Raw genomic sequence first — 12,845 nt, 5'->3', positions numbered from 1 at the left:
AATCTCTGCCTCTATCTTCACATGGCCTTCTCCCCCTTGCTGTCTGTGTCTTCCTATGGCCTTTCTCTCTGTCTCTGTATCTCTTTTCTTCTCTCCTTATAAGGACACGAGTCATATTCAAATAGGATTGAATTAGTTTTCAATACTGAATCCTAATTCAGTATGATCTCATTTTAACTTGATTATATCTGCAAAGGCCTAATTTCCACATAAAGTCACATTCACAGGTAACAGGGGTTAGGACTTCAACATGTCTTTTGCAGGGATACAATTCAAGCCACAGCAATAGAATAATACTGTGGAAGTTTATAGACCTAAATATAAATACCAGATGTTTCTGGATGATAAGATACAGATTACATATATTTCATTCTTTAAAATTTTCAGCATCTGTTAACATTTTTCAATGAATATTTGTAAAAACTAACCTTTGTAAAGCTGAAATGGCCTATTACCTTTTGTTACACACACACACACACACACACACACACACACGGCCTTATCCTTAGGTGAGGATGGAATTTTCCATGGGGCTAGTTTGGTTAGTACAGTGCTGCATATGTACTTGATATCAAGAGTTGTCTGACTGCTTGGAGTGTGTTTCTCTTAACAGTTCCTTCTTCAGATCACAGTATTATAATCAGAGTAAAAGGAACTGAAAATGCTATGTCCCATTTTGTTAGACACACCACATCTCTTCACACATGAACACATATACATCCTTGTCTTAGAATGGAATTTTCCATGGATGAGCAGTGCAGCCTGTACATCTTTCATCTACAGTTGCCTGACTGTCCTGGGAGTGTCTTCCTTGTCATCTACCTATGTATATGACTAGCTCTGGCCAGCAGCTGCTACTTATCAGTATTTCTATGCTTTCTAAGAAGAGACGAGAGATCATGGAGGGGAAGAGGAAAAGAAAAAGAAAGAATGAGGAAGAGAAAGGGAAGATATTAAATTTTATTTTTCTTACTGGTTATGATACACTATGAATTATTTACCTATATACATATACACATACATATAGAGGAATACTAAAGTTGCCTGATAAAATGATTGAAATGAAGTTCCTTAAAGTGATATGGAATGACATTAAATTATATGAAAGAAGCAAATTCAAAAATAGCATGGTTAAATTATTCCTTTTTTGGAAAAAATGATGCTAAAAACTGATCTCATCATGTTGCACACCCTTCTCTCTGTTTTTTCACTTATGGTAGAGAAAGAAGACTGCATTATAGACATAGTGCTTCAGCTGAATGTTCATTCAGAGTCTGATTTTTTTTTGCCAATTAGCAAGGCAAGCTGCAGTTATGACTTCAACACATTCATAATTTCTACTTTTCAAACAGATTTGGAGGGAGAGTGAGAATTAGTGACTTGAAATATAGCTCATGACACAATTTGTATCATGCTTAGGGTTACCTTCAGAGTCTATGACAGAGCTGAGTAATGAGTGATAGGAAGAGCAGGCTCACCTGTTGTAAATACAGATAGACATGGGTTCTGATTTGGGCTTTCCCACTTCCCTGCAATGTGACCTGGGGCAAGAGCCCAACAGTGTTCAGTTTCTTACTCCATTGTAATATTGTGCTAGGTCTTTCTTTTTCTTATTTGCATGTCCAAATAGATAAAAAATGAAATTTATTATTTATATTTGGATTTAGTTAATTGTTAATGAAGTTGAGGAGGGTTTTTCTGGGCAGGGGAGGGCTGTTTGGTTTTTACATAACCATTGGTCATTTTTATTTTGTTTGTGGGAATGTCACTTCCACTCAAATTTCATTGGTCAAAATCAGTTTATGGCAATGCCTAAATCCAAGGATGTTGAGAACAATCCAGCCACACACCTACAGTAAGAATCAGAAATATTAGGCAATCAATGATATTGACTACTATAGAAAGATTTCCGGAAGTGCTTAGTGACAGACATATTTGAAATTTCCATAAATATAACTTTCAGTGTTCAAAAGGGATATAACAATCAAATTTCAATAAAAATGTACAAAAGTATCTATTTCCACATATCCTTTCCAGCTCTAGATATTATCACATTTTTTAAAAATATTTTAAAGAAATACAACGTATATCAAGTATTAATGTATAGCTTGATATGTTTCCTAACAAAATGAGCACACTTATGGAACCAATGCCCAGATCAGGATATAAAACATCGCCTGGGTGGCTCAGTGGGTTAAGCCTCTGCCTTTGGCTCGGGTCATGATCCCCGCATCGGGCTCTCTGCTCAGCGGAGAGCCTGCTTCCCGTCTCTCTGCCTACTTGTGATCTCTGTCTGTCAAATAAATAAATAAAATCTTTTTAAAAAAAATGTTTAAAAAGAAAAATCACCTGCACTCCTCCATGTCTCTCTGAGTCATTAGCTCCACAATGTAAACCACTATTTGGACTTCTATCACCATAGATGAGTTTTGTCTATTTTTGAACTTTATATAAATGGAATCATACATGCATATTCTTTTGTATCTAACTTCCTTTGTTCAATATTATATGTGAAATGTATCCATGTTGTTTGTGATAGTAGTTCATTCCTTTTCACTGCTGCTATAATTTTATTGGATGAATATATAACATCATTAGTTTGTTGTTGATAGGCAGTTCGGCTATTTACTATTTTGGACTATTACAAATAATGTTGATATGAACATTCTCATACTTTTATTTTGGTTCAGATAAATAGGATTTCTGTTGTACTTATAAAACTGACTGGAATTACTGGGTAATATGGTAAGCTCTGATATGTATAACCCATCAGTTTTCCAAAGTAATTTTATCTATCTATGTTCCCACCAGCAATGTATTAGTTTCCACATCCTTGTTGACATGTCTAATTTTTTCAGTTTTATCATTCCTCAGTAGATGTAGAGTATTATCTGATTGTGATTTTAATTTACATTTACTTGATAACTAAAAATATTGAGTGCCTATTTATTGCTTTATTGGCCATTTGGATATTGTATTTTTGATGCAGCTGTTCAAGATTTGTCACTAAAAATAATTGGGTTACCTCCTTTTGTCACTCCTGGTGTTGCTTGTGTGCTCAATTAGAGGTGGATCTGGTGCACTTTTCGTGAGGCAGCAGGTGAGGGGACTCTGACACTCACCATGGCCGATGAAAAGACAAAGGAAGAAGTCAAGACTGAGAACAATGACCTTAATAATTTGAAGGTAGCAGGACAGGATGGTTCTTGTGGCACAGTTTAAGATTAAGAGGCATACACTACTTAGTAAACTAATGAAAGCTTACTGTGAATGATAGGGTTTGTCAATGAGGCAGATCAGATTCATATTTGATGGGCAGCAAATCAATGAAACAGACACACCTACACAGTTGGAAATGGAGGCTTAAGATACAATTGGTGTATTCCAACAACAGACAGGAAGTGTCTACTAAAAAGGAACCCTGCTACTTTACCCCAGAACTGTTTCTCCATACCAAGAAGACATTCTTAATTAGAAAACCACAATCTGGGGGGCCCCTGGGTGGCTCTGTTGATTAAGCATCTGACCCTTAATTTCAGCTCAGGTCATGATATCAGGGTGGTGAGATAGATTCCCATAATCCAGCTCCACTCTGAGGAGCTTGCTTAAGATTTTCTCTCTTCCTCCCTATGCACCTCACCCTCTCTTCTTCTTCCCTCTTAAGAAGAAGAAGGAGGAGAGGAGGAGGAGGAGGAGGAAGTGAAGAAGAAAGAAAACTGCAATTTGGTTCCACTGCATCCTGCCTACTATGGTGTAGTTTTCTCTATTCTTTCATGTTCCCACTCCCTATTGCTTTATTGTACATAAAGTAACTATGTATGTGCACAAGAATATTGCATTTTTTAACCAAATGGCCAGCGATGTTTTGATCAACATCAAATGGAGATGGGATGGGGAAAAATACTGGTTCTGTGAAAATGCCCTTTCTCCATTAGTGGCATGCTCATTCAGCTCTTATATTGATATTCCAGTAAGTTGTTTTGCTCTCACTGTTTAACAACAACAACAACAAAAAAAAAGAGCAGCATAAAAAATGCTTGCATATCTTGTTCAATTGGAGAATTTTAATGTTTTTCATTTACCATTGTAAAACCAAGGACAATTTTATGGCTTTTTTGTATGTAGCTGTTACACATAGCCAATCTCCCCTTAAGTAAGGATAAAAAAATGCATCTTAGATAGTTTTTCCTTCAAGCCAAGCATCTTGCTGTTTAAATAAACCTCTTGTTTAAAATAAAAAATAATAATAATAATTGGGTTGCCTTTATCCTTATTGATTTGTAGTTCTGTATAATTCTGAATACAAGTCCTTTCTCAGATATAAGTATTGAAAATAGTTTCTCCCATTCTGTGACCTGCCTTTCACTCTCTTAATGTCTGAATTCTGTTAAAGTGGGTTTTTTTTTTTGTTTGTTTAGGATAAGTGCTTCTTCTGTCCTTTTTAAGGAATGCTTGATTATATTAAGATCACTAAGACATTACCCTCTTAGCACTAATACATTATCTTCAAGAACTTTTTAATTTGTTTCACCTCTTACTTTTAATCTGTGGTCCATTTGGAATTAAATTTTGTATACAGTTTGAAATAGATAAAAAGGATCACTTGATTTTATTTCGTAACCCAGTTGGTCCAAGACACCATTTGTAATGGTCCTTTGGACCATTTTCTCCTCTATCTCATTGTGATAGATTTTTTTTAAAGATTTTATTTGTTTATTTGACAGACAGATCACAAGTAGGCAGAGAGGCAGGCAGAGAGAGAGGAGGAAGCAGGCTCCCCGCTGAGCAGAGAGCTCAATGCAGGGCTTGATCCCAGGACCCTTAGATCATGACCTGAGCCGAAGGCAGAGACTTTAACCCACTGAGACACCCAGGCGCCCCGTGATAGATTTTTTTAATCATAAATTGAATGACAGTATACATGTAGATCTTTTTCAGAATCTACTATATAATTGTTCAATTTTTTTCTACATTTGAAACACTAGCACACTGGTTATTATAGCTTTGTAAAACAATTTGATTTCTGTAAATCTTCAAATTGTTTTTTCTACAAGATTTTTAATACTGTTATTGCCATTTGTAATTCTATGTAAAGCTTGGAATTCATTTGTCAATTTTCATTTTAAAAAGTTTGCTGGGATTATTATTTTGAATCAGAGATCAAGTTAGGGAAAATTACCATCTTTAAAATATAGAGTCTTCCATTTACATTAATATGGATGGAACTGGAGGGGATTATACTAAGTGAAATAAGTCAAGCAGAGAAAGACAATTATCATATGGTTTCACACATATGTGGAATATAAGGAAGAGCAGAGGGCCATAGAAGGGAGGGAAAACGTGAATGGAAAGAAATCAGAGAGGGAGATAAACCATGGGAGACTCTGGACTCCAAGAAACAAACTGAGAGTTACAGAAGTGAGGGGGGTGGGAAGATGGGGAAAATGGGTGATGGGTATTAAGGAGGGCACGTGTTGTGATGAGCACTGGGTGTTATGCACAACTAATGAATTGTTGAATTCTACATCAAAACTAATGTTCTCCTATATGTTGGCTAACCAAACATAATTATATACATAATTATGTATAATTATATTTATATATATAACTATGTATAATTATATATATAACTATATATATGTGTGTGTGTATATAGAGAGAGATATGTAGAGAGAGATATATAGATATAGATATAGATATAGATCTATATAGATCTAGATCTTGATATATCTATAGATATAGATATAGATAGATATGGATAGATAGATATCTAGATATCTATAGATAGATAGATATCTAGATCTATAGATCTAGATATATCTATCTATAGATATAGATCTAGATCTAGATAGATCTAGCTCTAGATAGATATCTATAGATCTAGATATATCTATCTATAGATATAGATCTAGATCTAGATAGATCTAGCTCTAGATAGATGTCTAGATATCTAGATTTAGACATCTATCTAGAGCTAGATCTATCTGGATCGATCTATCTATATCTATATCTATATATATATATATATATATATATAGAGAGAGAGAGAGAGAGGTTTCCAATCCATGACCAGTGTACAATGCTATTTTATTTAGGTCTTTGTTAATTTCTCTCAATGTTTTTATAATTTTCTTTGTAAAGGTATTATACATCTTTTGTTCACTTTAATCTCAATATTTGATAAATTTTGGAAACTAATAGTACTGGTATTTTTCATTTTATTTTCTGCTTGTCACTAACATTGAAACATAAATCACTTTTGTATGTTATGATAGTTAATTTCACATGTGAAGTTGACTGCACCACAAGGTGCTTAGATATTTGGCTGAGCATTACTTCTGGGTGTGTCTGTGAATTGTTTCTGGATGAGAATAACATTTGAATAGGTGGACCCATGAAGTAGTTTGTCCTCCTTGGTGTGGGTTGGCGTTATTCAGTCTGTTGAGGGCCTAAATACAACAAAAAGGACAGAGGAAGAATCTAGCCCTTCCTGACCGATTGCTTGAGCTGGGATATCAATCTTCTCCTGCTGGCCTGGATCTTCATTGTCAGGCCTTCAGACTGACTGAATGACACCACTGGCTTTCCTGGATCTCCAGCCTGCAAAGGGCAGATTGTGGAACTTCACAACCTCCCTAATTGTGTAAAGCAATTCCTTATAATAAATCCTTTCCTATAGCCTATTGGTGCTGTTTCTCTAAGAGAACACTAGCCAATACATACAGTGATCTTATATCAGGCAAACTTGTTAAATTTATTTATTAATTCGAATAAGTTTTTTGTAAATACTTTCAGAATTCCCAAACTTACAAACATTTCACCTGTAAATAATGAAACCCGTATTTCCTCCTTTTGAATCTTTGTAAGTTCCATTACTCTTTCTTAATTTATTTTCTAAAATATCCAGTTCAAGATTAATTAGAAATGGTAATACAGACAACCAGGTCTCATTTCTGATCTTAGAAGGAAACCATTCAATAGTTTACTATTAGTATGCCTTGTATTGGGTAAGTTTTATAACCCTATAACAGATTAAGAAATTTTCCTTCGATTCCTAGTTTTCCAAGATTTTTTCACATGAGTGAGTGTTGCATTTTATCAAAGATATTTTTTCTGCCTCTATTGTCATAATCATATGTTCTTTTATGTTAATGTGATGAATTACATTATTGCCTTTATTTATTTATTATTTATTTATTTATTATGTTCAGTTAGCCACCACATACTACATCATCAGTCTTTGATGTGGTGTTCAACGATTCATTAGTTGCATATGACACCCAGTGCTCCTCACCACACTGTCTTTTAAATGTTAAGCCATTCTTTCATTTCTAGAATAAATCCAACTTGGTTATATTGTACTATCCTCATAATCTCTGGATTTATATTGCTAATATTTTGTGTAGGAGTTTTGCATCTACATTCACAAGAGATTTAGTCAATGGTATGCCTTTCTTATAATGTCCTTGATAGGTTTTAGTATCAAGATTATAATGACCTCATAAAACACATAAGGAAATGTGTCATTCACTCTTTTTTCAATTTCTGGAGGATTTCAAGTAACATTCATGTTATTTTTTTCCCTAAGATATTGTTGAGAATTCACTGTGAATCCATCTGGGTCTGTTATTTTCTTTGTATGAATATATTTTATATATCTTCTTGAAATCAGTTTTGGTAAGTTGTGGTTTTTACATAATTTGTGCATTTTAGGCAAATTATCACATTTATTATTCATAATATTGCCTCATCTTTTAATATGTATAGCTTCATGACAGATACTTGTAATTTTTATTTTCTCTGTTTTTCGTATAATATTGATACAGACTTCAATTAAATTGGTCTTTTCAAAAAACCAGCTTTGTTATCTTCCCTATTGTCTGTTTTCTATATTTTGATTTCTGCTCTTATCATCTTCCTGTTTAATATAAATTTTTAAATTTTTTTTAACCTTATTGAGGTAGATGTTTACATCATTGATTTTTAGCCTTTCATCCTTTCTAATATATACATATAAGGTTTTAAAGCTCTCTCTCTAAATACTGCTTTATGGACCCAGCACGCTTCCGCTGCACTACTCTGCTTAAATACTGCTTTAGATGCACTAGACAAGTTATAATGTTATAGTTTTATTATAAGTCAATTCAAAATATTTTATAGTTTCTATTTTATTTTATTTTTTGTAAAGAGAGAGAGAGCTCATGCAGGTGTGTGAGGGAGGGAGGGGCAGAGAGAGAGGAAGAGAGAAAATCTTAAGTTACCTCCACTCCCATCACAGAGCCCAATGCAGAACTCAATCTCATGACCTGAAATCATGACCTGAGCTGAAACCAAGAGTTTGATACTTAACTGACTCAGTCCCCCAGGCACTGCTCTAATTTCCATTTTGAATTTTTGATATTGGGTTACTTAGAATCATATTGCTTAATTTCTCAATATTTGGAGAGTTCTAGTCTTTTTGTTACTGATTTCTACCTTAATTCCACTGTGGTCAGAGAATATACTCTGATTTCAGCCACTTGAAATTTGTTGAGAATTGCTTTGTGGCTCAGTCTATGGTCAGTTTTGATAAATAGTCCAGGAACAATTTGAAAAGAGTATGTATTATACATTTATTGCATATAATGTTCTAAATATGTTAGGATATATTTGTTAGTCTTGTTCATGCTTCTGTACCCATACCTTTTATTTTGTCTGCTTATTCAAAATCTCTACGCATGTTTGTAGATTTATCTATTTATGTTTAGAGTTCTGTCAGCTTTCACTTAATACATTTTGGAGCTATTTTATTTTATGCATACCACTTAAGGTTTTGTCTAACTTACTGAATTGATTCTTTAATCATTGTGATATATCTAATATCTCTCATAATGCTTTTTGGCTTAAAGTCTTATTTGTCTTATAGTAGTTTAACTATAGCTGCCTTATTTTTGTTCATGTTTGCATGTTATTCTTTTTCAACACTTACTTTCAAACTTTCTATGTCTTATTTAAAGTATGTCTGTTATAAGTCACACATAATTGTAACTTTTTTATCCAGTCTGACAATCTTGTTTTTTCAGTTGCAGTACTTATTCCATTTGTATTTAATGTGATTACTGAGAAATTTGGGTTTTAATCTACCATTTTACTATTCATTTTCTATTTGCCCTCTCTTCTTTATTCTGTTTTTTTCTCCTTTACTGATTTCCTTTAGATTAACTAGTTGTTTATTATTTCATTTTTAACACACTTGTTGCTTCTCTGTGATTCCTTTTTTTTTTTTTACTAATAGTTTGTTTCTCACAATTACAACATCCTTCTTGGCTTAGTAAAATATACCTTAAGATAGTGCTTTTACCACTTTCCAGACAAGGTAAGATCCTCATAACACTTCAATTCCATTTGCACCTTCTCATCTTTTGTGCTATTATCATGTATTTTAATTGTACATGTATTTTAAACTCCAAAAGATACCATTGTTGTTTTTTTGAATAGACAATATTTATGTAGATTTATATTAACTCTTTTGGTGCTCTTCATTCCTTCTTAAATCACCTTGTTTCCATTTGGGTTCATTTTCCTTTTGCCTAAATAACTCCCTTTAGTATTTCTTTTAGTGCCAGTCTGATAGTTGGAAATTCTCTCAATTTTTGTGTTTCTATTAAACCTTTTTGATTCACCTTCATTTTGAAAGAACTTTTGCCTGGTCAGAACGTATTTTGCTCAGCACTTTGGAAATATCAGGTCATTTTCTTTTTTCATTATTTCTTTTAAAAATTCAGTTGTCAAGATTATTGTTGCTCCTGCAAAGATCATATGTCTTTGTTCTCTAGTTACTGTAAAATTGTTCTCTTTGTTTCTGGTACCTTTCAGTTTTATTTTAATTTACCTATATCTGGTTTTCTTCCTCACTATATTAGTTTTCTATTGTTGCCATAAAAATTATTATAAGTGTAGTGACTTAAAAAATATAAATTTGTTGTCTTGTAGTTCTGTAGGCCAGAAGTCCAGTATGTGTCTTGATAGCTAATACAGAGTTCAGTAGGGATGAGTTTCATTCTGAAGGCCCTAGAGGAAAATCCATTTTTTTTATTCACTTAAGCTGTTCACAGAATTCCATTCCTTGTGCTTACAGGACTGAGGGCCCAAAATTGCAGGCTGTAAGCTAAAGGCCATTTCCAAATTCTAGAGACCACCTGCATTCCTTGGCTTGTGATCCCCTCTTCTATCTTTTTTTTTAAAGATTTTATTTATTTATTTGACAGAGAGAGATCACAAGTAGGCAGAGAGGCAGGCGGAGAGAGAGGAGGAAGCAGGCTCCCTGCCAAGCGGAGAGCCTGATGCGGGACTCGATCCCAGGACCCTGAGATCATGACCTGAGCTGAAGGCAGAGGCTTAACCCACTGAGCCACCCAGGTGCCCCCCTCTTCCATCTTTAAAGCCAACAATGACTGTTCAAATCCCCATTTCACATCTTTCATGGCTGCTTTTCTCTTCCACTTTTAAGAGGCCACCTAGGTCCAGGAGACGTTTCTTTTTTTTTTTTTTTTCAGTTTATTTATTTTCAGAAAAACAGTATTCATTATTTTTTCACCACACCCAGTGCTCCATGCAAGCCGTGCCCTCTATAATACCCACCACCTGGTACCCCAACCTCCCACCCCCCTGCCACTTCAAGGAGATGTTTCTTATCTTAAATTCTGTTGATGATGGATTTTGTCAAATGCTTTTTCTGCATCAATTGAGAGGACCATGTGGTTCTTCTCTCTTCTCCTATTAATTTGTTGTATCACATTGATTGATTTACGAATGTTGAACCATCCTTGTAGCCCAGGGATGAATCCCACCTGATCATGGTGGATAATCTTTTTAATGTGTTGTTGGATCCTGTTGGCTAGGATCTTGTTGAGAATCTTAGCATCCATATTCATCAGTGATATTGGTCTGAAATTCTCCTTTTTGGTATGGTCCTTGCCTGGTTTGGGGATCAGGGTAATGCTGGCTTCATAGAAAGAGTCTGGAAGTTTTCCTTCTGCTTCAATTTTTTGAAACAGCTTCAGGAGAATAGGTGTTATTTCTTCTTGGAAGGTTTGGTAGAATTCCCCAGGGAATCCGTCAGGTCCTGGGCTCTTGTTTTTTGGGAGATTTTTGATCACTGCTTCAATCTCGTTATTAGATATCGGTCTATTCAGGTTGTCGATTTCTTCCTGGTTCAATTTTGGTAGTTTATATTTTTCCAGGAATGCATCCATTTCATCAAGGTTGCTAAGCTTATTGGCATATAACTGTTCGTAGTAACTTCTGATGATTGTTTCTACTTCCTTGGTGTTAGTTGTGATCTCTCCCCTTTCATTCATAATTTTATGAATTTGGGATTTCTCTCTTTTCTTTTGGATTAGTGTAGCCAGTGGCTTATCGATCTTACTGATTCTTTCAAAAAACCAGCTTCTAGTTTCATTGATACGTTCTACTGTATCTCTGGTTCCTGATTAAAACGCTTCAAAGTATAGGGATAGAGGGAACATTCCTGAACCTCATCAAATCTATCTATGAAAGACCCACAGCAAATATCATCCTCAATGGGAAAAAGCTTGCAGCCTTCCCGTTGAGATCAGGAACAAGACAAGGATGCCCACTTTCACCACTCTTGTTCAACATAGTATTAGAAGTCCTAGCAACAGCAATCAGACAACAGAGAGAAATAAAAGGTATCCAAATTGGTAATGAAGAAGTCAAACTCTCTCTCTTCGCAGATGACATGATTCTTTATATGGAAAACCCAAAAGACTCCACCCCCAAACTACTAGAACTCATACAGCAATTCAGCAGCGTGGCAGGATACAAAGTCAATGTGCAGAAATCAGTGGCTTTCTTATACACTAACAAGGAAAATACAGAAAGGGAAATTAGAGAATCGATTCCATTTACTATAGCACCAAGAACCATAAGATACCTGGGAATAAACCTAACTAAAGAGGTAAAGGATCTATACTTGAGGAACTATAGAACACTCATGAAAGAAATTGAAGAAGACACAAAAAGATGGAAGACCATTCCATGCTCTTGGATCGGAAGAATAAACATCGTTAAAATGTCTATACTGCCTAGAGCAATCTATACTTTTAATGCCATTCCGATCAAAATTCCACCGGCATTCTTCAAAGAGCTGGAGCAAATAATCCAAAAATTTGTATGGAATCAGAAGAGACCCCGAATCGCTAAGGAAACGTTGAAAAACAAAAATAAAGCTGGCGGCATCACCTTACCTGATTTCAAGCTTTATTACAAAGCTGTGATCACCAAGACAGCATGGTACTGGCATAAAAACAGACACATAGACCAGTGGAACAGAGTAGAGAGCCCTGATATGGACCCTCAACTCTATGGTCAATTAATCTTCGACAAAACAGGAAAAAATATACAGTGGAAAAAAGACAGTCTCTTCAATAAATGGTGCTGGGAAAACTGGACAGCTATATGTAGAAGAATGAAACTCGACCATTCTCTTACACCGTACACAAAGATCAACTCAAAATGGATAAAAGACCTCAACGTGAGACAGGAATCTATCAGAATCTTAGAGGAGAACATAGGCAGTAATCTCTTCGATATCAGCCACAGCAACTTCTTTCAAGATACGTCTCCAAAGGCAAAGGAAACAAAAGCGAAAATAGACTTCTGGGACTTCATCAAAATCAAAAGCTTCTGCACAGCAAAGGAAACAGTCAAAAAAACAAAGAGGCAACCCACGGAATGGGAGAAGATATTTGCAAATGACAGTACAGACAAAAGGTTGATATCCAGGATCTATAATGAACTCCTCAAACTCAACCCACACGAAACAGACAAACACATCAAAAAAT

General features: G+C 34.9%; 1 pseudogene; it reads left to right on the top strand.

Moving 5' to 3' along the window:
- Nucleotides 1–3,123: 3,123 nt before the first annotated feature.
- Nucleotides 3,124–3,412, top strand: LOC122897092 (annotated as a pseudogene).
- Nucleotides 3,413–12,845: the final 9,433 nt, after the last annotated feature.

Source organism: Neovison vison, chromosome X (assembly GCF_020171115.1).
Source record: "Neovison vison isolate M4711 chromosome X, ASM_NN_V1, whole genome shotgun sequence".
Classification (NCBI taxonomy): Eukaryota; Metazoa; Chordata; class Mammalia; order Carnivora; family Mustelidae; genus Neogale; species Neogale vison.
Note: the sequence above shows the minus strand (reverse complement) of the source record. Positions and strands in the feature narration are given on the sequence as shown.